The sequence below is a fragment of the Onychomys torridus genome, chromosome 15, assembly GCF_903995425.1.
Source record: "Onychomys torridus chromosome 15, mOncTor1.1, whole genome shotgun sequence".
Lineage (NCBI taxonomy): Eukaryota > Metazoa > Chordata > Mammalia > Rodentia > Cricetidae > Onychomys > Onychomys torridus.
Window position 1 is genome coordinate 38,483,374 of NC_050457.1, and position 22,273 is coordinate 38,505,646.

General features: G+C 40.9%; 1 protein-coding gene across 1 annotated transcript in view; it reads right to left on the reverse strand.

Moving 5' to 3' along the window:
* Itga1 (integrin subunit alpha 1) overlaps window positions 1–22,273 on the reverse strand; it is a 142,941-nt gene that overhangs the window by 106,587 nt on the left and 14,081 nt on the right.

A 22,273-nucleotide genomic window follows, 5' to 3' on the forward strand; every position in this document is an offset into this window, starting at 1 on the left:
TGGGGTTTGGCGGTGGATCTCTGCATCTGCTTCTATCAGTCACTGGGTGATGGTTCTATCAACTGACTCCCCAGGGGAGACCTTGCCTTGGAGAAGGTGGGAATGGGGGATGGATTACAAAGGTGGGGGAAGGCTGGGGGGGGGGAGGACAGGGGAATCTGTGGCTGATATGTAAAATGACTAGAAATCTCTTAGATAAAGCTAAAAAAGAAAGAAAGAAAGAAAGAAAGAGAAAGAGAGAAAATAAGAAAGTAAAAGAAAGAAAGAGAGAAAGAAAGGAAGGTAGGAATGAAGGAAGGAAGGAAGAAAGAGAGAGAGAGAGAGAGAGAGAGAGAGAGAGAGAGAGAGAGAGAGAGAGAGAAAGAAAGAGGCATGTGTAACTAAGTTAGGCCTTGGCCTTTCAGGGAAGATTATCTTAAGCCCCAAATTCAGTGACTGGCCTCTTCATAGGAGAAAGAATAGGAAGATTAGAAGCATCTAGACACAGGAACATAGTGGAGAAAGTCATGGAAGCTGAAGATCAAGATTAGTGTGATGTATCTACAAGCTTTAGAGCCTCATGGAATCCCAGAGGCCAGCACAAATTACAAAAGGCAGTGACATGTGCTTTAGAGCTTTCAAAGCAAGGACCTCTCACCACAGCTTGGTTTTGGACTTCTGGTTCCCAGCATCAAGACAGAATACATTTCTGCTTTTAAAAGCCATTGTGGTTTTGGTGATTTGATACAATTACCCTAGGCAATAAACACATCCAGGGAATATACATAAGGACACAAATATCACAAAATGAACATATCCTTGCCCTGAGACTTATAAAAAGAACACTTGGAAGCCTCTTGGGTTCATATCCTTTTAGAGTAGTGATTGGACAACCAAGAGGCAAACAACTTAATTTGAAAATAGATAGACAAGGAGTTTTAAGAGCCATTACTTCAGTAAATTAACTCAAGTAGACAAAAGCATGTGAGAATGCCTCCCGTTTCTAGTCATCAGGGTAAAGTACATCAGAACCACAACGAGATGCCACTTTACCCCCAGTCAGATGGACATGGAAAAGTAAGAAGAAATATATCAGAAACTAAGCTTTGAAAATATGGGAAGTAATTAAGAAACCTCATTCATGGTTGGTAGGAATACAAAATGGCTCCCTTGCCATGGAAACCAGTCTGGTCATTCCTTGGAGTTAAGCACAGAAATAACACACAATCAAACCATTCTATTTCTGGGCATATTACTCCAAAGAATCGAAAATATGCTTACAGAAAAACTAGTTCAAGATTGTTCATAACAGCACTTTCCCCAATAGCCAAGAAGTGGAGAAATACAAATGCCTATCTGTTGGTGAATAGGTAATAAAATGTGATTGTTCCCTTTTAAAGAGAGATATCAGAACGTTATTCAGGTATACAAAAGAGTGAAGTCTTGGTACCTACTACAAAATGGATGAGCCTTCACGATACCACGGTCTGAAGCTAGAAGCAAAATCAATACAATACAAGGAACTCTACTTTTACAAGATATCTGGAGTTGGTATGTTCATAGGAACAGGAAGCAGATTTGTGGGTACCAGGTGATAAAGAGAAGGGAAATGGGGGTGATTAGTTAAGGGGTATGAGGTTTCTGTTAAGGGTGGTGAAGTGTTCCATGGCAGGGCCAAATGTTAAACAATGCTACTGAGTTGTCACTGTTTAAATGATACATTTTATGAATATTCAACCACAGAAAAGATATGCTCAGTTAGCCCCTCAAGGTATGTAAAATATGTTTTATTTAAAATTAAATTTCTTTTGATTTGAGGTAATATAAATTCACATGCAGTTGTGACAAATAGTACCCAGGTCTTTGTGTTCTCTGTGCTCTCTTTTCAAGAATCTTTATACTATTTACCCCTGAAGTAATATGAGCATAGAATTCTTCCCCTTTGGTGGCTAATACAAAACTGTGTAATTGTGTATTCTGTAACTTAGACTTCCTGACCCTCACAATGGGAAAAAATACAGTATGTTGTACTTGGTTACTCATTAGCCCCTTAAGAGGGAGTGACCTTCCTAGTTATTTTATTAATGGGAGACAAAGAAAACAAACAGAGGGACAGATGGAAATTAAAATTTGAATGATTTGTGTATATATTCAAATGCATTTTCCACATTTGATTTTTTTGTTATATGTTGAATAATCATGTGGCTTAATGATTACCATATACATGTTTACGAACTATTTCTTTTTAACCCATGAAACTAAGCCCAGTCAGGGCTCAAAGCGGTTAGTTCACCGACCATTAAGTATGAGAATGGAAGACACGTAGCACTCTTAAGTTGGGGTGCATTTTATTCAAGCTACAGTTCTAGACATATCTGATATGCCAACCATCTCCAGACAGAACAGGCTAGTGATACTTTTTGTGCTCATGAAATAAGTCAGCAAGTGTGATAATAGGAGTCATTTCCTCTTTTGTACTACCACACACTTAGAAACAAACTTGTCTACTTTGTGGACAGGTAGGGAAAAATGAAAAGGTAATTAATTCTAACGGTGCTTTTCCATTTTCTTTTTGTGTTTTCTTAGTTTCCAATGACCCATCTCCACCAGCTTTTATTTCACCATCCTTTCTGTCTCCACTGGGATAGCTGAAATCCCAACCACGGGCTAAATGCTGACCAAGGAAAGAAACATTTTATTGTTTGTGGGATTTGCCTTCATCAAGATCATGGGATCAAAACTCAAACTACCAGAGGTCTCAAGGGCCAGCAGCCTCTGTATTCTAAGGCAGCAGAAGGCTGGCATGTCAGGAGGCAGTACTCCTAAGTGTGTTCTCTTAAGGGATTGGGATGTAAGTATCTATGCTCAAGTCATGGCACGGCAAGATTGTAAGATGAGTATTACACGAACTTTCATGGGACATTTGAAGATGCTTGTCTTCTCAATGAAAAACTGAATTAGTCTCAAATATAGTTATCTTCTTTATGACTGGCTCTACATCTTAAATATCTCTGAGTTTCAGCCATAGGTTTCCTTTTTAATCACCCTCTAGTAGAATGTCTAAATAATCCATCCAGACCAGGTGTCCCATCTTGGACTTTCTTTATCTACCTCCAAAACTTGCCTAAGCTTTTGAAAAAATTTCAGGATATTCAGGCCTCATTGAGAGAGACCTTACTTACCACTGAGTTTGGTGAACCTGGCTCTTCAGAATCTCTCTATAAGCACCTGTTAAACTAACTCAAGTGTATCCATGAAGGAGCTCTGAGGAGTCCTTATTAAACTACGTAATTAGTCAGTACCCTCAAGTGGTGGGAAACACAAAAGGTCTAAGCCTTTGGGCTAATGTGTGTAATGTACATGGCTAGTTTATTGATCACCCAAGAACAGAACAGTGTTTCCTTGCCCTTATTCTTTGCCCACTCTCCTACACCAAGAAACTTGGGGAACAGTAGTGAGCCCTCTTCACATTGCATCCTGGAATGTAAATGCAGCTCGTGCAAGACAGAAAGATCAGCAGTGCTGGGCCTTCTACTGTTCAGCTGTGTTCCTGCTGGGCAAGACCCTGTGAGAAGGTAGAAACCAAAATGAGGAGTAGAGAGGAAGCAGAGACAAGTGACAGACCTCAGCCAACATCAGGCTAGGTTACTTAGCCTTCTCCTGGCCCAGTGAGGAGCTGTCAGGACATTCTGCTGCTGCCTGTTCTAGCAAGTTACCAAGGCTGGAGCTCTGTGTTTGACATGAGCTCTTCTTGTCTCCAGGCTGAAAGGGATCTCTGCATCAATGTGAGGGAGAAAAGAGGGAGCTGGCTAGAAGAGATTTCAGTTTCATTCTATTTATCTCAGTATTCAAGCAGCTTCAATAAGGAGCTTCTCAAACTGTTCGTTTAAACAGAGAGTAAGTAGTTGCAGTCAGAAATGTGTCACCAAAATACCTTAGGAAATGTTTATCCACCAAGCCTTGGTTTCCAAACCTCTTAAATAGAAACACTAATAATGATTCTTGTACTGTTGGCAGGAGTCTTTGATGAGGTGCTACATGTGAACAGCATTTGAGGATTCCAACAAACAAGGATGCTTTGTCTAACATATAGAGGATGAAAAGAGAACTGTATCCACATGGTAACTGCTCAAGTTAGGCCCTGTGTTGGCCTTATTGCTGCCAGTCTTCTAGTCTACAAAGTTCAAGCAGTTTAAGTTATGAGAACACAGGCATTCCTAATACAGTGTGACAAACTTGTCCCTAACAGTAATCTTACTTTTCTACAAAGTCACGAGTAAAAATAACAGTTTATGATAAAAGTAGATTCAAGGCATCCAACTTAACTGTATAACTTCACAGCCAGGGTACAAATAGAGCCAAGTAACAGTCCCAATAAAAAGACTAGTCTTATTTTAAGGGCATGTTAAGTCTTGATCAAATAGACTCTATGCTCTAAGCATAGGAGAGAAATAAGCCCATTTCAAGGCTGCAGAGTTATGGAGACAGTGGCAAAATGAACTAAGTGTGGAGCCAACCATGTAATGAGCTCTTCCAGTAAATCATACACAAGTCAAGCATAATACAAGGGAAGTGGGCATTGTACACAACAGTAGGTTAGTCCATGCTTGTGCCTGTCAATCAGATTAGTAACAGTGTATTACAGTGACATCATTTTCCACTTATCAATTATGAGTGACCCAGTTCACCAATAGATACATGAACTAGAAGGGAAGAGATTCTCTTCCAGTAGGACCATTTTTATGTAGAATGGTGCATGGGGACCTGTCTGAAATTATAACACTTTGATGACTACCAGTTTGTGGAATCAGAGCAGAGTTTCAAGTTTAGTTCATTGGATATATTATGAAAAACACTGATTCAAATTAAAATCCCTAGGCAGTCTAGAAATGCAAACTACAGGCAGTCACACTTTCTTTTCAAGCTATTGTAAATTACTTGATTTAACTGACTCTAAGCCTGAATATTTGCTATTGTATATAAACTTGTCATTATCAGCCAACATGTGTTAAATGTATAAAGCAGGGCTAGTTGCTGACAGGATACATAATTATTTCCATTTAGTTCAAATAGTATATACACACTATGTGCACAGTGGCATTATTAATACAAAAGAATGTACAACATGACAACTTACTGACATAAATGCTAAGGACTTTATATTTAGACCAGTTCCATCTTCTCACTAAGGATTAGAGAGTTTGAAACACAATAGGCACCATTAAAATTGGGGGAAAAAAAGGAAGGCATCAGACATTCTACCATTGTATGGTCTCAACAAAACCAAATTAAGGAAAACTAAGATAATGATAAGATAATTTTACTCTTAATTTGATTGATATTTAGATCCATCATTAATATACTAGATTAATGCTTTCAATATTTTCCTGTCTCTCAGTGTTCAGCAACTCTCCCTTAACACTATGTGTTCCCCCATATTTCCCAGCCTTCCTTGCAGTTAGGTGGGGCTAAGCAGGCTGCTTTGCCTCTGTGGATGATGAACAGTTCAGACTGCATATTCTCCACCTTGGGCTGAAGCACTTAGAAGTCTTTTTACCTTCCTCGTCCCCTTGCCTGTGACCTTGGGTTGTGTGTCTGCGATGGTGCAGCAAACAGAGAGTGAAGTCATCCAGCCAACACTGGAATGAGAAAAGCCAGTGAAATGGCCCCTGCTGTGTGAAGCCACATTCTAGGGTCTTTGGAGGTAACTAACAGCTTGAGTCTGTTGTTGATCCTGGGATAGGTGTCTGGCTCTTAGATACTCACAAAATAAATAGATTACTATAAAAATTTACAACATCAAAATATTTAAACACTTAAGAGATTGGGAACCCCTCTAATGTATATATTAGTACTGGATGCTTTGTAAAGATGGTAAAGACTGAATTGGTTTATGAGGCTATTATGACCAAAATGGGGAGGGTAGGCACCAACCTCTTGTTTTCACACTTCTCTCAGGATCTAAGCATTTCATTGTTCTTTATCTCTCCCTACAGAGAAGAGTCAAAGGAAAATGTTCTTAAAGAGCATTGTGTACAGTAAATGACGAAAATAGTAATAGAGCTACTCACGAGCCCCCCCCCCCCCCCCCCACTGGTTTGCTTCTTGCAGGAAATTACGGCACAGTGGCTCAGGAGCTGCCAGTTAAGCTATGCCTAAGTGTACTTCCCAGAAATTCTGTAGCATATTCTTGGACATCAGAAGGAAATCCTGTTCTTGATCTTCTTGCAATGAAAGTGAGTCAAATGTCAAAATTGTTTTACCGTGTGCATGACGCGCACACATGCCTGCATGCCCATGCTCGCTTGAGCACATACATACACCCAGAGTAAACAAATATTATTGGAGCAAATAAGCATGGGCCTATGTTAGAAAAAGGCCTGGTGAGCTGCAATCCATTTCACAATGTCAGTTCCACACTCGCCTCTCAGTGGAGTATATTTAGAGAACTATGCTTTTGTTTTTAACTCAGTAAGCCACTATATAAATGTTCTTTTTCTTATCATAAGTTATTGTTCATCTTAAGTGTTGGCAAAGCACAGGTATATAAATCTTCAGATTTATACAATTCTTTGTCTTTCCAAAACCATTTAGTTTCCCTGGGAGGAGGATAAAAATCTCTCTTTGGCCAAGATGTAGACTTTTAGAAATAATATTCATTTTTTTTTTCAAGACAGGGTTTTTTGTCTGTGTTGCCCTGGCTATCCTGGAACTCACTCTGTAGACCAGGCTGGCCTTGAACTCAGTGGTCCTCTGGCCTCTGCCTCATGAGTGCTTGGATTGAAGTTGTGGGCCACCAGCAGTAACGCACATTTTACCTTTCCTTAGACAAGGAGTCCTTGCAAAACTGTGACCATCTGTCTCCATGGCAACAGATTCAGGATTTGTTGAGCACATATCATGCACACCAGATGCTTACATAAGGAATTTAAAAATGAAGCCTTCCCTGCATTTCCCGGTGACGGGACTCTTCAGAGGCTGACAGTGGTTGAATGAGGGCAAAAGCGATAGCAAAAATCAGTGTTTGGAGCTGACTTTCCTGAAACCAAGCCTAGGGTACTTGATCCCCGACTCCCTCTTTGTGTTCAGCCATTTTGGTGTGCTAAACTCCCAGTAGCTTGTATGAAAAGTATGGAAGCCAAAACTGGGATGAAGTCTGGAAAGATTAAGATCTTAGTAGGTTTAAACTAGACTAAATGTTTAGCAGAATAAAATTCCTCAGCTATGATTGCTTAGTGCGTAGCATCAAAGCTTTCAAATCCATCAACCATAAGAGGTTTTATATAGCTCTACACTGAGCCCACATTGATGCAAGTTTATCACCCCCGGGTGCTTCTATCTGTCTTTATATTAGGATGCCAATTCTGTTAAAGTGAAGGAACCCAGCTGTTAATGATACCACTTGAAAATGTCACTGCAAAGAAAACCTCCACCTGCTATAACTGGCCATAATGCAAATGTTTACATGATCCCCCCCCCCCACTTGATTCTGAGCATGATTGAAATAACTTGGAGAGAAGGAGCACACTGCTTTCCAGAAACTTGATGGAAAAGAATTTTGCTATAAGCCTTGAGCAAAAACACCCGAGGAACTCTGGGAGGAAACTTGAAAGAGTTTAGAGAGTTGAACTGAGCTTAGAGAGGTGAATGAAATGGGCTGAGAGAAAGGACCTTAGAGAGTTGTTCTGCCCCCGGGATGGGGCCATTTTGTCCTTAGTTGGTCTACAGGATGTTAGTCTCTAACAGAGCAATGGTCATGATGGCTGCTGATGAGTCTTGTTGACACTCCTTCCCAGGAGTGACCTCTTAACTGAGTAACAAGCAGTCAGTTTAACAGTCACCAGGTGTCTTAGTTAGGATTTCTGTTGCTGTGAAGAGACACCATGACCCTGGCAACTCTTAAAAAGGAAAGCATTTCATTGAGGTGGTGGCTTACAGTTTCAGAGGTTCCGTCCATTATCATGCATGTGGTGTGCAGGCAGACATGGTGCTGGCTACATTTTGATCAGAAGGCAACAGGAAATGGACTGAGGCACTGGGCATGGGTTGGGCATATAAGAGACCTCGAAGCCCATCCCCAAAGTGACTTAGTTCCTCCAAAAAGGCCACACCTACTCCAATGAGGCCACACCTCCTAATAGTGCCATTCCCTATGAGATTATGGGGGCCAATTACTTTCGAACTACCACACCATCCTCCTCCCTCCAGAAGAATGAAAGTTTCTGGAGAATCTACCTAGACACAAGAAGGTGACACGAAATCTGTATGCAGTGGCTTGGGATGATTCCTTTGGGTTAACAAAATAAACATGAACTTCATGGGTGGAGCAAAGCTAGACATCATCAATAGACTCTAAGATATTTTTAATTATCATCCTTTCAAAAAATTGTCTTCATTTGAAAACAGATATGAGCTTAATTTCTGCTGGCACAATAGTTTCCTTTGAGAGCTGACAGATGTGCTCAGCCGTCAAGATGTGTTGAGATCTAGGGAGATTTTAGACCTTCAGGTAAAGTACTTTGAGCATTTATTCCGGGCCAGGCTCTTAACTAGTGTCACTAACCTTGGACATTAACAACAGCAGGAACAGTATTAACACAGAAATCAATGGCATTAAAATCTATTAACACAGAAATCAATGGCATTAAAATCTAGATGAAGAAACTGAGGTTCACCACCAAATAATATTAGAGGCACCAAACCCAGATACTCTTACTCCAGAGCCTTCACCCTTAGCCTTTATCTTCCTAGATGTTGTTCTCCAACTTAAGAAGTTTGGGGGGGGAGGATTTAGTTTTTGTTAATGATATATTTCCAATTAAGCATCCTCAATTTGTCAAGATCAATGATCCACTTGGAGTTACTAATCTCATTATGGAAGAAAGTTCCATATTATTAAGTAATACCATAAACACAACTAGTGCTAGCAGATAGATAGGTATTACAGTTAAGCACCTCCTTGGAGTATCTTTTTTTATTTTATTTTATTTTTTTTAAGACAAGGTCTTATTATGTATCTGTATGTCTCTCTGACTGGCCTGGAACTTCCTCTGTAGACTCACACAGATCTGCCTGTCTCTGTCTCCTAAGGGCTGGGATGTCCTTTGAGTAACACTATTTTAAGAATCAGTGATTGCTAACTAGGCAGTCACTTACATTCACAGCTATTATTGAAGGTTTAGCTTTGTTTTCCAGCCATGAGGGAAGAACATCCCTTCTCTTTTCTTTCAACAAAGCCTCTGAAACTAGAGCCAAATTCAGGAATACACTCACCAGAATTTCTTCTAACATTCTCCTTGGCAAAAGTCTCTTCTGCCTATGCCAATAATGGCTAACTGAATCAGGAGATGGATAAGTGCATGTAGGGGTGCCATCGGGGTAAAAAAATCCATCCAGGTACATTTTAATTTCAGATAAACAAATGATTTTTTTTTTCTTTATGTCTTATTCACTGTTTCTCCAATGCTGGTCCTAAATCTAGCAAGTATAGGAAGGTAACATTTGCTACCGGCTTTGTATTGTTAAGTTGGGCTCATCTCTAATGATTTAACGTGTATTTACTTTGTGTGTGTGTATATACATGTGAGTACTCATCACAGCAAAATATGGAGGTCTGAGGTCAGCTTTTGAGAATCGTGTGTGTGTGTGTGTGTGTGTGTGTGTGTGTGTGTGTGTGTGTGTGTGTTGGGAGTCAGGAGGCTCAAAACTCCCTCCCCTTCCCCTGCCTTCCATTTCCTTCGGGCGTGGATGTCAGCTGGACAGAAGCAATGCCGAGAGATGCATGTGGCCTGGGCTGACCCCCCAGAAGAGCTGAGACTGTGGAGCAAGGCATTTCCTGAGCTTCCTGCACTTCCTTCCTGATGCTTCAGACTAATGTCAAATTCCTTGCCCAGATGTCCCCATGCTGAAAACCTAAGAGAGCAATTGACTCTGAGTATTTAAATGAGCCACCACTTAAAATCTACCAATGGGAGCAGCTATTATTGGTGGATCAGGCACTCTTCTAACATGAGCATCAGATTTAGTGCAAGTATTCAGGAAAATCATGTTAAAGGCAAAGTAATTTTATATTAACCATTAGGTTAATTTACATAGTTGGGTGATTTCTACTTTCTAAGTAGGTATGAAACCTGTGTTCAGACTGGCCTAAACTCCTAACTCAGCAGCATTATCACTTTCTCTAGCAGCTGGCTGAGCTGGATCTGAACATGCTGGTCTGTCTACAGGGGTCCGGCATCTGGACAATGTATGATGAATATCCCCAACACAGAACTCTGTGAATATACTATAGCAAATTCAATAACACATAGAAGCAGCCAAATCCCACAAATGATATTAAAATACTTTCCTCTCCCCAACTGTTTAAAGCTGCTTTCTCTGCAGTGTTTATGTCCTTTTCCTTCCCTAGCCAGAAAGCTAATTCACACCTCGGCCATAAAGAACACGTTAAAGCCAAATGATCTTCTAGGTGATGACACTTCACAGGTTCACCTTGGACGCAGGTAAGACACCTTGGCAAGGCACTTAGTAAATGGTTGTTCGTTGTTCTCTATGTTTTACTGTTTTAAATTGGTAAGAAACAAAGTTTTGTTTTGTATTGTTTTGGTTTTTTTTTTTTTTTTGCCGGAGCTGAGGACCGAACCCAGGGCCTTACGCTTGCTAGGCAAGTGCTCTACCACTGAGCTAAATCCCCAACCCCCTGTTTTAAATTGGCAAGTGACTGTTTCATTTGGATTTGTATCCTCAGCATCTGTACACTTCCTGGTGAGGGTTGGAGGCAAAATGTCAAGCCGTGGAGTGGAAGGAGATGCAGAGTAGAAGTATGGAGGCAGCTTTCCTCCTCCCTCCTGGACCACAAAACATGGGTGTGTGGCCTCTGGAAGGCCAGTCTGACGTTTGCAACCATTACAGATTGCTCTCAGTGGTTCTGGTTTAGTGCTAAGCCCAGAAGATCGGTGATGGGTGACTGGCTGAAGGTGGTGATTCCCACACAGACAGTGCCAGCAGAGTTCCATGTTTTCTTCTCTTTTTTTGGTCCTCCTGCAGATTCCTCTTCCTCTAAATATTCCTCTAATATTTACATCACCAGAGTAGATTTCTACACATAACTAAGAAATGGGAGAGAAACTGTGGTTTGTTTCTGACTTACACATGGCTGAAATATCCAAGGGAAGATACTGAGCACTAGAACAATACTCAAATCATAAACAGGAACCACAGGAATGAAGTTGCTTGCATGAAGAGAAAGATAACCACCACCGAATGTAAGAAATGCAAGAATTAACGTCAATATTACTTGACAGAATTCAACAGTGGATCAAGGCTGACAAAGAATTGAGTAGCCATGTGCTACTCAAGCTTCTACTGCTCCCTTCTGGGTTCCCAAGGGCCACAACCAACCCTTGGGAGGTGGTGGTCAATGTCTGTATTCTCAGGGCATCTGATGAGCTATTATTCCCAACAAGAATATCACAACTCAGAGGCGTTCTGCCATGTTCCTCCATACCGGCTAACAGAGTCACCAACTTGAGATTTCTTGCTTCAGTCCTTTGTGCTAGGAGGTGATACATGCTTATGTACCCCACTACAAAGGTATGGAAACGGGAATACTGAGAGCTAGGGCATTGGCCCATCTTCATCTCAGTGGAACTCTCAGGGAGGCTCCTACAGCTCTCATCTGATCACCACCTTTGATGAGGACTTTAGCAAGGAGCTAGGACAGAAGAGGCGTGATTTACTTCTTGGGTCACATTCCCATGGCTACTGTGATCTCTAGATGATTTATGTGATTTTAAACATGGAATAGAAGGGGAAAAAAAACTAAGTTAATTGAGCTCTTATATAAGTTTCCAGGTATTTTTTTTTTTATGAATTTGTTTACAAATTCCTTGCAAATCTGAGGAAACTTCTATTGTTTCTCTCTTTATAAATAAAAGCTCGTGACACTGAACTTGAGGATTGTGATGGCCACATGACTCGCCCAACATTTATAGAGCCCACAGCCAATGTTCTCACCACACCAGATTAGTAGAGAAACATTCAAAAGCGGGATCAGTGCCAATAACCATCTTTTCCTATGATTCCAACCAGTTCTGATATTGTCCTGTTCTCAACAATGTTGGTAACCATTCTATACTGTGAAAGTGTTATGCTTGTTCTATGTGACAGGATTATTGCACCCTCAAAATATTGTAAGTTCTCTCTTCTGAGGAATAGAAGCTTGTTTCTCTCTCTCTCTCTCTTTGCAATCCCCTTACTGTAACTCACATATACAGTAAAAACTCATCATTATTTACAAACTTATCAGTATTATTCTTATGCAGATATTATAGCAAGCTCAATAATACATAGAAGCAGCCTATAAAGGGTATTAAAGTACTTTCCTCTCTCCAACTGTGTAAAGCTGCTTTCTCTGCAGTGTTTATGTCCGTTTCCTTCCCTAGCCAGAAAGCTAATTCACACCACGGCCATACAGCACATATTAAAGCAAACGACCTACTTGGTGAAGACACTTCACAGGTTCGCCTTAGATGCAGATAGGAAGCAAATGCAGAGCTTTCAAACTGTGCAGATGTCTAGGTTCCTTTGCCCAAATATTCTGCTTCATTTGAGGGCAAGGTTTAGTAGGCATGTGCACGATGGGCAAATTCTGTAGGTAATTGGTACGGTCCACTTTGAAAAATCATTGGCCTATTACAAAGAACATTGCAATCAAAATAAAGCCGTGCATTTCCCCACTGCCCGTTTCTTTGGAGGAGTAGGCAGAAATGACAGGAAGGAAAATAACAAGGAGAACAGTGGCAGGGCCCTGTCACTTGGCAAGTCATTGGAATGTGGCAAACTTTAAAAAAAAAATAGCTGTAAACCTCAAGATTTTAGTGAGTCTACTGACAACTGGTTTAATCAACTTTCCCCATCATATTCAAGTTCAAATGCCCCCTGACAAGTTTGGAAATATGGGAGTGTTTGGCAAAACATTCCAAGTCAGTGACCCCCCCACCCCCACCCCAGCCCTGGAATTTGTTCCTAAGAGGCTGGTCTCCAGCAGCCAGCCAAACCCAAAGTTTGGCAGCTTTTGAAATATGGTACAAAACAGAATGTTTTTTAAGCCTAAGTCAGTAAAATTTTATTTTACAGAGCTTGTAAAAATAACCAATAATTATTGTTACTACTCCAGAGTCAGTGAAACCTCCAAGACTATGAAACCAAGAGCCCCTTTTCTGTATTCATCCCACCCACACCCTCTCCCCAGCCCCCATGGTGGTAGCATCGTTTACTCATAATGATGGACACCAGTCACAGACCAGTAGCCCCACAGCAGCACACCTAAGGTAGAGATGTTCAGGTGTCAGAGGACCAGGGCTCAGTCCACACTAGTGATAGCGCTGCTGGAACTGAGGCCACAGTAACCAAATGTTCCTATTTTTGTTTCTTTGTCAAGGCTTATATACAACCTTGAGGCAGTCTAGGGCACCATCCCCTTATGACCATCTCCCTGTTCTGTGACACTTGTACCCTGAAACCACGACCAGCCCAAAGGAGAGTCACCAACTGACAGGAGGTCACCACAGCTGCCATTTGGCTAGTCCCTATTCATTTTTTAAAAAAGTGTGTGTGTGTGTGTGTGTGTGTGTGTGTGTGTGTGTGTGTGTGTGTACATTTGCATGCAAGTGTCTCCAGACACCAGAAGAAGGAGTCAATTCCCCTGAAGCTGGAGTTACAAGTGATTGTGAGCTGCCTGATATGTGGGTGGTGGGAATATAACTTTAGCCTTCTGAAAAAGTATCAAAAAAATAAATAAATAAAAAAAAAAGGATCAAGCCTTTTAACCATCTCTCCAACCCTGGCCTTCTTATTTACTCTGTAGCAGAAGAGAGAAAAACAAGCCACAAATAAAGAAATGATTTCCTGAAATCAGAACCTAAAAGTGGGACCTGGGCACCTTCTGCTCTTACACTCACCGATGAGTTCTCAAACATCCTCCAAGAATGGTATGGGTGAGAGTCTGGTATCAACAGGGTTAATCACAAATGCAACGTTGTTGCAAATGCTAATACCCATCTTCGGTAACTGTACCAAATAGTATTATTTTGTAACTTTTGGTGAGCAACATCTTTTCCAAACTCCCAAACATAAAACTGAGGTTCATTACTTTGTAGTTTCTAATTCACCCACAAAAAGGTGTGAACTTGACTGTGAAATGCAAATCTAAGTGCTTTAAATTTACAAGCGTTATAAGAAGTCCTTTTCCTGCTCATCCACTATATTTTCTGTGACATAGGGTCATACATAAGGCTGAAAATTGTCAGAAATATAGGGAAGATATTACATCCACCAAATCCTATTAAGTTGTAGGAAAAGAGAGGCTGGGAGGAAACTATGCATATTTTATTCCTTTTTGTGAAAATGTCTACTTTCAATGAGTTTTCCTCCTCCTCCTCCTCCTCCTGCTCCCCCTCTTCCTCCTTTTCTTCTTGTTTGAAATTGGATCTCTCTGTACTCTGACTGCTCTGAAACTCAATGTGTAGACCAGGCTGGCTTCAAACTCAAACATCCCCTAAGCTCCACCTCTCAAGCACTGGGATTAAAGGTATGTACCACAAAGGCCCTGGTCAGGTGTTTTTTTGTTTTTGTTTTTGTTTTTTTTTATCTCGATCCCTCATACTTCCACAATACCAATAACCTTGGTATGTTTTCTCTTTTTTCTTTCTTTTCTTTTCTAACAAGAGGAGCTGTCAAGAGCACTGTCTTAGACTTGGCAGTCACCATCCCTTCTTTGCTGGGCTGCAGAGAAACAAGCCAAACTCATTGCTCCAATTTAGCATTTTTCTGTGACTCACAAAAGAACAATGGTGAGGATAATAATACCATGGGTGTCACAAAAGGTCCCAGTACTGCCCCAAGTCCTCTCGGTAAGAAGCCCTAGTCTATACTTCTCACCCTACTTCAACAATTTCTTATCTCTGGGGGTGGGAATTGGTGTGATAGTACCTTTTCCCACGTCTCCTCTTCTAAGTTAATTACACTATAAAAGCTTAATATCCAGAGAAATTAAAGACTTCATGGACCACAACTCAAACAGATTTGTAAAGAAATGCCAAGGGGATGTAAAAGGAGAATACTCTCAACTCCTCTTTGCCTCTTCTCTGAAGAGCAATTGGAGATGGTCGTGGGCTGTCATAACTTTGTAGTGTCATGTCTGGCAGCAGGTCCTCACAAAGTCAGGCAGGGGTAGGAGCCCTTCTGGGCCCTCATATTCCTAACTGATGTGTCATTTTGCCCTGGAAGGAAGGGACTGTGGTCTCTCTTCACTTTGGATCCTTGGGGGCAAACAGCGTACTAACACATAGTAGGCACTTGGTAAGTAGCTTAGAAAGAGTGTGGAAATGGAATAAAAAAGCATGCCTTTGAGTGTCAGTGATGATGCTCAGGGAGAAATTATCCTCCTATAAGATGAAGAATAATTGGAATATAGTAGAGTTTAAGGCACAATGAAATCCTGAATTCTGTCTTGCTCCCTTAACCCATCCAGTAAACTCTCAATACGTGCTGGTGACAAGAAAATACGTTTGAAATTGGAATGGGATAAATCAAACAGGAGTGTAGATACTATGAAAGGCTTCCATTTTGTGACTTTGAGCAGGTGACTAGCCTGCTGGACCTTGGATTATACCTACTAGAGAGCTGTCCTCTTCAGATCTAACCTGTTTTGATACTAAAAGGCTGGGCGCATTCTCCTGAATTATATTTTAGTCTTTCTCTCTTTGACCTCATTAAAAAACACTCTTCCACATACTTGCAGAGGAAAAATAAGCTGTAAATTACAGTGGCGAGATCAAATGAGCTGAAACAAGATTAAAATGTTTTATATCCACGGAGCAATCTTTCACAATGGTGTCAAGCAGAAAGTTCTAGTCAGTGTTTACACGAGGGCCTGATGAAAAATTCCAGACATAAAACTTCTGCAGCGGAGACTTGAACCCAGAAGGACCTCCCACCTCCGGATGCATTTCACAACTAGAAGTCTACTGCAATCCTTTTCCTTAGTGACAATCCAGCTTCCAATATGCAGTTGAGTTTTCTTATTGAGACTATTGTGGTATTGAAACACCCTAGCTGTCTGAGACTGTCATCCTGTCCATGGCTGGTAGTAAAGGATTTATGTACTGATATCATTTAATAAGTTTTAGATAGAGGAGTGAGGGTGGGGTAAGTAGCTCAGTGATAGAGTACTTGCTTAGCAAGTAGACCCCAGGTTTGCTCCCTTGTAGTGGGGTAGCCATTACTGCATTGGCCTGGAAGTTCCATCCCCCACTGAGGCTCCAGTGATGGTCACGCCTTGGCGGGGCGGAGAGAGGATGCTGAAGACCCCGGATCCAAAGGGGAAGGTCTCTTGGGGCCCAAACCCTGGATGCTGGAGGTAGACTGAGCAGAGTTCTCCAGAGAACAATGCCGGACTGCGCCATACCTTTGCCAGACCCTAAAACCTATCCCTTCATTTGTAAGTTATCCCACAAAATAAACCTCCCTTTTAACTACGTGGAGTCGCCTTAATAATTTCACCAATACTCCTTGGCACTGCAATCATCCTCATCATTTTCTAGACAAACCATTTAGAAAGACATATTTCCTTGACTTTTTTAACAGAATATGCTAATGTAGGTCAGTCTTTTCCTTACTGGGGACACTAGCTGCTGTTCTATAGTAGTGTCTGCAGGCCCTAGAAAAAGACTAACTAACCTTTGGCGTTTCTCTTTTGATGGTGTCTCAGGATTCACCTGGGCTGCAGTGGTCACTTCTAACAGCTATTATCACTTCTCTGTAAGCCTACTGGCCATCTGTGATTATCGTTGTCCAGTATCTAATTTGCATATACACGTTATCACATACGAAGCTATTAAGATGCTTAGTAAATGAGTATGTGTTGAAGTAATCACATTATAGGAAGTTGGCTTTAGGGGCTGGCTGGAGAGCTAGCTCAGTAGGTGGAGTGATTGCTTTGCAAGCAGCAGGACCTGAGTTTGATCCCCCAGATGCCAAGTCATAAAAGCCCAGTGTGGTGACACCTTATATCTGAGCACTGGAGAGGTAGAGACAGAGAGATTCCTGGGATTCCTAGAACAGCCAAGCCTCGCCTCTATGGCAAGTTCCAGGTCAAAAGAGACCTTTTCTAAAATTAAAAACATACAAACAAAAATCCAAGAAGTGCTGGAGCATAACAAACTCCACCAAAGGTTGTCTGGCCCTCACAGGCACAGGTGCCCACACGTGCACTTGTATGCACACGTACGTATACAGAGATGGTAGGTTTAAAAACTGAAGCAAGCTTGCTAACTTCCGGCAGGCTGAAAGGGCCTGCTTCCATACACATTTCCTTTACACTTTCTAATGTTCAGTTGTGTTTTAGGCAGGAAAATCATAGGATTGAGCTGCTGACTTTTTTTTCAGTAGATTACATAGTGGAAAATAAAAACATAAAGTGCTTAAATAAACTTAAGGTCGTTACATCGTATAGTTCTCAAGCTAGTTTTGTTCTAGACACGGACATGACCAATACCAAAAGGACAAGTAGGAAACAGAATCGACGTTCTTACGCACTTCAATGGAGGAGCTATGTGGGGCACTATTTTACATTCAATAGCTGGGAGTTAGGTCGGTAGTTATCTTCTTTTAATTTTTCTCATATGAAAATGATGATAAAATCTTTTTTAAAAAGGTTCTTGGAGAACTAAGGCATTTTAAAGCCCTTATCACAGGACCAGACACTTGAAGAGAGTTACTCCATCCTGGAATGGGGACAGTGCTATCAATTTGTGCCCAGCAGGCATGGGGCCTCCGACTCACATTTCTGTTGTACTTGCTGCCTGCTGGATGTTGCACCTGCCTCAATATTGGCTGTTCCGAAACCAAGGATGTCACCCAAATCAAAATAGACCACAGGTCCTCTAATTCTCTGACATCATAGTAAACAGGCACTTTCATTAAATCAGCATCCTAAACATAAGGTTTTGATGTGGGCAATCAATATTAATGGGTCATGAAAGAACAACAAATTTATAAACTAAACATTCTAACACAATCCAAAGATATACTAATTTGATATTTACTTAGGAATATGCTTAGGAATGAGGCTATGATTATAGTCTTTGCCTCCTAACTAAATCACTGTTTCTCTAAGATACATACAAGTGTCTCAGGTATTTCAGGTGTCTCAGGTAGGGTTCACTCAAACTGGGGTGACAAGGTGGCATATTCAGTGTTAAGTAAAATGGATTTTGACAGACTAGGGCCAGAATTTCCAAGAACTTATAAAATGTTCCTAGACACACCTCTGTCATTTCCTACTATGCATTCATGACAACTGACAGTCTCAGCATGAAGCATATAAGAAATACATGGTTCAACTCTAAAAGTGTTGAAGATGAACACTTTGTAGTATCAGCTCTTCCACAAAGATCTAATCCCTTATGTAAAATCTAACACATCTATTTCATTATCAGTAAACTTGCTTTCATCTTTAAATTATATGTACACCAAAAATTATTTAAAAACAAAATTATTAGTAACTGATTTACATTCTAATTTCTGTATTATAGAAATTATAATACACACACTTAGAAACCAGTCTGGGATGTTTCAGAACACAGAGAATTAAAGAATCTTATTCACAAAACAAGAATTAAAGTGCCAAATCAATACCAAGGAAACTATTTTGCTGAGGATTTTTTAACCTAATCTGAAATGCAGCTTCTTTTTGAGAGAAGACCTTGCTATGTCAGTGAGGCTAGCCTCAAACTCAGCACCCTCCTGCCTTGGCCTCCTGAATGCAAGGTTATAGGAAGGAATGTGCCACCCTGGCTGAGTGGTTCTTTTTAATCGTGTTTTTTAGCTCTTCACTTTAGGTGTTTTTCATTGCTGAAGTGGCCAAAATGTCAATAAAACTGTAGGCCAATTCAAATACAATGTCAAAACAAGTACTTTTCACTCTTGGGATAAAAATAAAACTTGGCAAAATTTTTTCCCACGGGGCTAAAGTGTAAAAAAGTGATGATTAGGAGAGAAATGAAGATGCCTATCCTGTCAGGCAGCAAGAGGCCTGAATTAGAGCTTAAAGCAGTGGTTCTCGACCTTCCTAACGCTACTACCCTTTAATACAGTTCCTCATGCTGTGCGGACCTCCACCTATAAAATCATTTTCATTGCTCCTTCATAACTGTAATTTTGCTACTGTTATGAACCATAATGTAAATATCTGGGTTTTCTGAAAGTCTTAGGTGACCCCTATGAAAGAGTCCCTCAACACAAAGGGGTCGTGACCCACAAGTTGAGGGCCACTGGCTTACAGCTTGTTAATGCTTGCTTGCACTACAAATAATGAAAACAACTTTCAGTAAACTAAATCAGGACTTCCCAATACTTTTTTCTTTCTTCAAGTAACAACTCTACAAGGCTGATGTGGGAAGACCTCCCCACCTCAAACAGAGGAGAACACTCCAGGTGTCCCGGGCATTTCAAACAGAACTATTTCGACTTCCAAGTCAGCTTCTCTCATCTCCCATTTGCAATGTGGCTTCATCCTAACACTCAAATAATCGGAAACTTATCTTTAGATTCTACTTCTGGAACTGAATCATCTGCAGCCCACGTCACTCTGACCCCCTTTACGGTTTCTCGCGGCAGCCTTTCGTTCCGACTGTAAACCGTGTCGCCATGTTCCTGCTTTTTATCCCTCTCACTTCGCTATACACCCTTCTGAGCAGCCTTCCTGTTTACACTCTTGCCTCTTCCTGTCCATCCAGATGCAGCTCAGCAGTGGTTATTTATAAAAACAGTTCGCGTCCATCCATCCGCTTGTTTCCCATTCTGGTGAATGCAGACTCCTTCTGGTGACCTGTCTGTGCTGAGCACACCCGTTCCCCCCAAGCCAGCCCACATCTCAAGTCCCTTCTCACCTAAGGTTAAGATGCTGCTGTTTTTCCTAATGATGAGCAAACGAACTTATGATTCCCTCAGACTTAAGGTTCACTCTGATTTTTAGAAAAGCCAACAATTGAGTTTCATATTTAACTTGCTTTTATCATTATGTTTGTATTTGTCCCTATGGTATAGTATGAGTTATACTTTGGTCAGCAATATAAAATGTGAGTTTTAAAAAAAAAGAGTTTGCGTATACCTTTGATCCTGGCACTCAGAGAGCAGACACAGGAAGATCTCTTGAGTTCAAGGCCAGCCTGGTCTACAGAGTGAGTTCCAGGACATCCAGGGAAACCGTCTCAAAAAAAAACCAAACAACAAAAACACAACAACAACAAAAAACAAAATAAATAAATTAATTAAAAAATAAACATTAGATTTCCTATATACTTTATATAAAAACTGGCATTTACTTAGAGGTTTTATAACCATATCAGAATAGCCTGTTGACCCTAAGTCTTGAAACCTAGCCTGATTTCCTAACTGCTTGGAAAGACTATCACCAACATTTGTATCAGATTTTGTTCCACACAGCAAGCACCTGAAGACTCTGGAACAAGCTAACGCTGGCTCAGAGCACTGGATTCAAGGTTCTAGCAAGTCTGCACAGGCATGGCTGGTCTCATCAGCTCACGTGCAAATAGTAAGTCCTGAATCAAATTCTCAGCCCTGAATCCTACTGCAAATGTCTCAGTAATTTTTCTTTAAGACTGGATCTCACTATGCAGCCCCAGCCCTCCTTGAACTCAGAGATCCACCTGCCTCTGCCACCCCAGTGCTGAGGTTAAAGGCATAGGCTCGCCGAGCGGTGGTGGCGCAGACCTTTAATCCCAGCACTGGGAGGCAGAGGCAGGCGGATCTCTGTGAGTTCGAGGCCAGCCTGGGCTACCAAGTGAGTTCCAGGAAAGGCACAAAGCTACACAGAGAAACCCTGTCTCAAAAAACCAAAAGCATAGGCTCCCATGCCCAGCTTATCTTGGTAATTGGTAGAAAGGAAGCACTGGCACCTCCAGGGGTGAAAGGCTGTTCATTAGTCTGGTTCAGCTTAGTCACCAAGAGATCCCAATGAAAAGCTCCAACTTGTCAATAGGGAACCTTTGCTCTAAAATTCACTGGTTTATTAGACTTCATTTTCCTGCTAGAGATATTACAGCAGTAATCTATGTCCTGAGATGAGGATTCATTACCAACCAGCCCCTAAATTTAAGAGCTATAAGGACTTCCTCTCTGTATTCCTATGAAGTTATCTAATAAAGTTTTAATATTAAAGCTAAATAGTAAGATGAAATGACAACCTGAGTTATTTTTAGAAGGTAGATAAAGATAAATCATGAATGTATCAGTTCTTAGAATCATAGGAAAAATTTAAACAAGTTAACAAGTTTATCGAACTCGTGATAACCCCAAATGTGTCATACCACAATGAGGCCGGCAGATTAGTTTATAGGATGTAGGCATCACTGGTCCAGCCTGCAGACAGAATCCCTAATCATGTGCTAAACTGAGCTTTGTAAAAGATCAAGCTACAATTCCATGTCTCCCTAGTTCTTGATCTAAGAAATGCACATCCAAAATACATAGTAAAAATACCCCAAATGGTAATTTGTACAAATTCCTTATCTACAATTAGGAGAACTAGACTCCAGCTTCCACATAGTCATCTGGGTTACTCAACTCCCTGAACGTGCTTTTTTTCCCCCACTCACAACATGGACCAGTAAGAACGTGAGAACACAGACTACGACCATAGGCTCCATGTGAAAGTGTAACACTGGCCAAGTCACAGTAAATAAAACACAGCAAACCAAAGAATGTGGCAGTGTTTCTGTGCAAAGAACTGAGGTCCAGACTGGAGACATGCCCAGATCTGCCACTCCTCAGCTACACAGTAAACAAACCACACACACACTTTCATCTCATTTTTAAGGTCCTGGGACTATGCTGAGAATCCCTAGTAGATCAGCCCTCTGTTGCCTGAAAATAGCTGTTCGTCTACAGAAAATATGATTAGAACAACGAGAGAGTAACAGGAGCATTTTTAAAAAAGACTAGTTTAACAAATCTCTAAGAGAAAATAACATTTTCGGCTTGGCTTTATTTACAGTTTGGCTACCACTTTAAGGAATAAGTGTAGTCAAATCTTGGGGAAAAAAAAACTAGAAAGAGGTGAGAAAATAGATCATTAAATGAAATGCAAAAAATACCATGTATAATGAAAATAAACTTCATTAGAGATTAAAGCCTTTTCCAAGGAAAACCAATTAAAACGGGTACATGGGGGTTCATGATCAAACCCAAATAATGGACGTCTTCCCCCTTA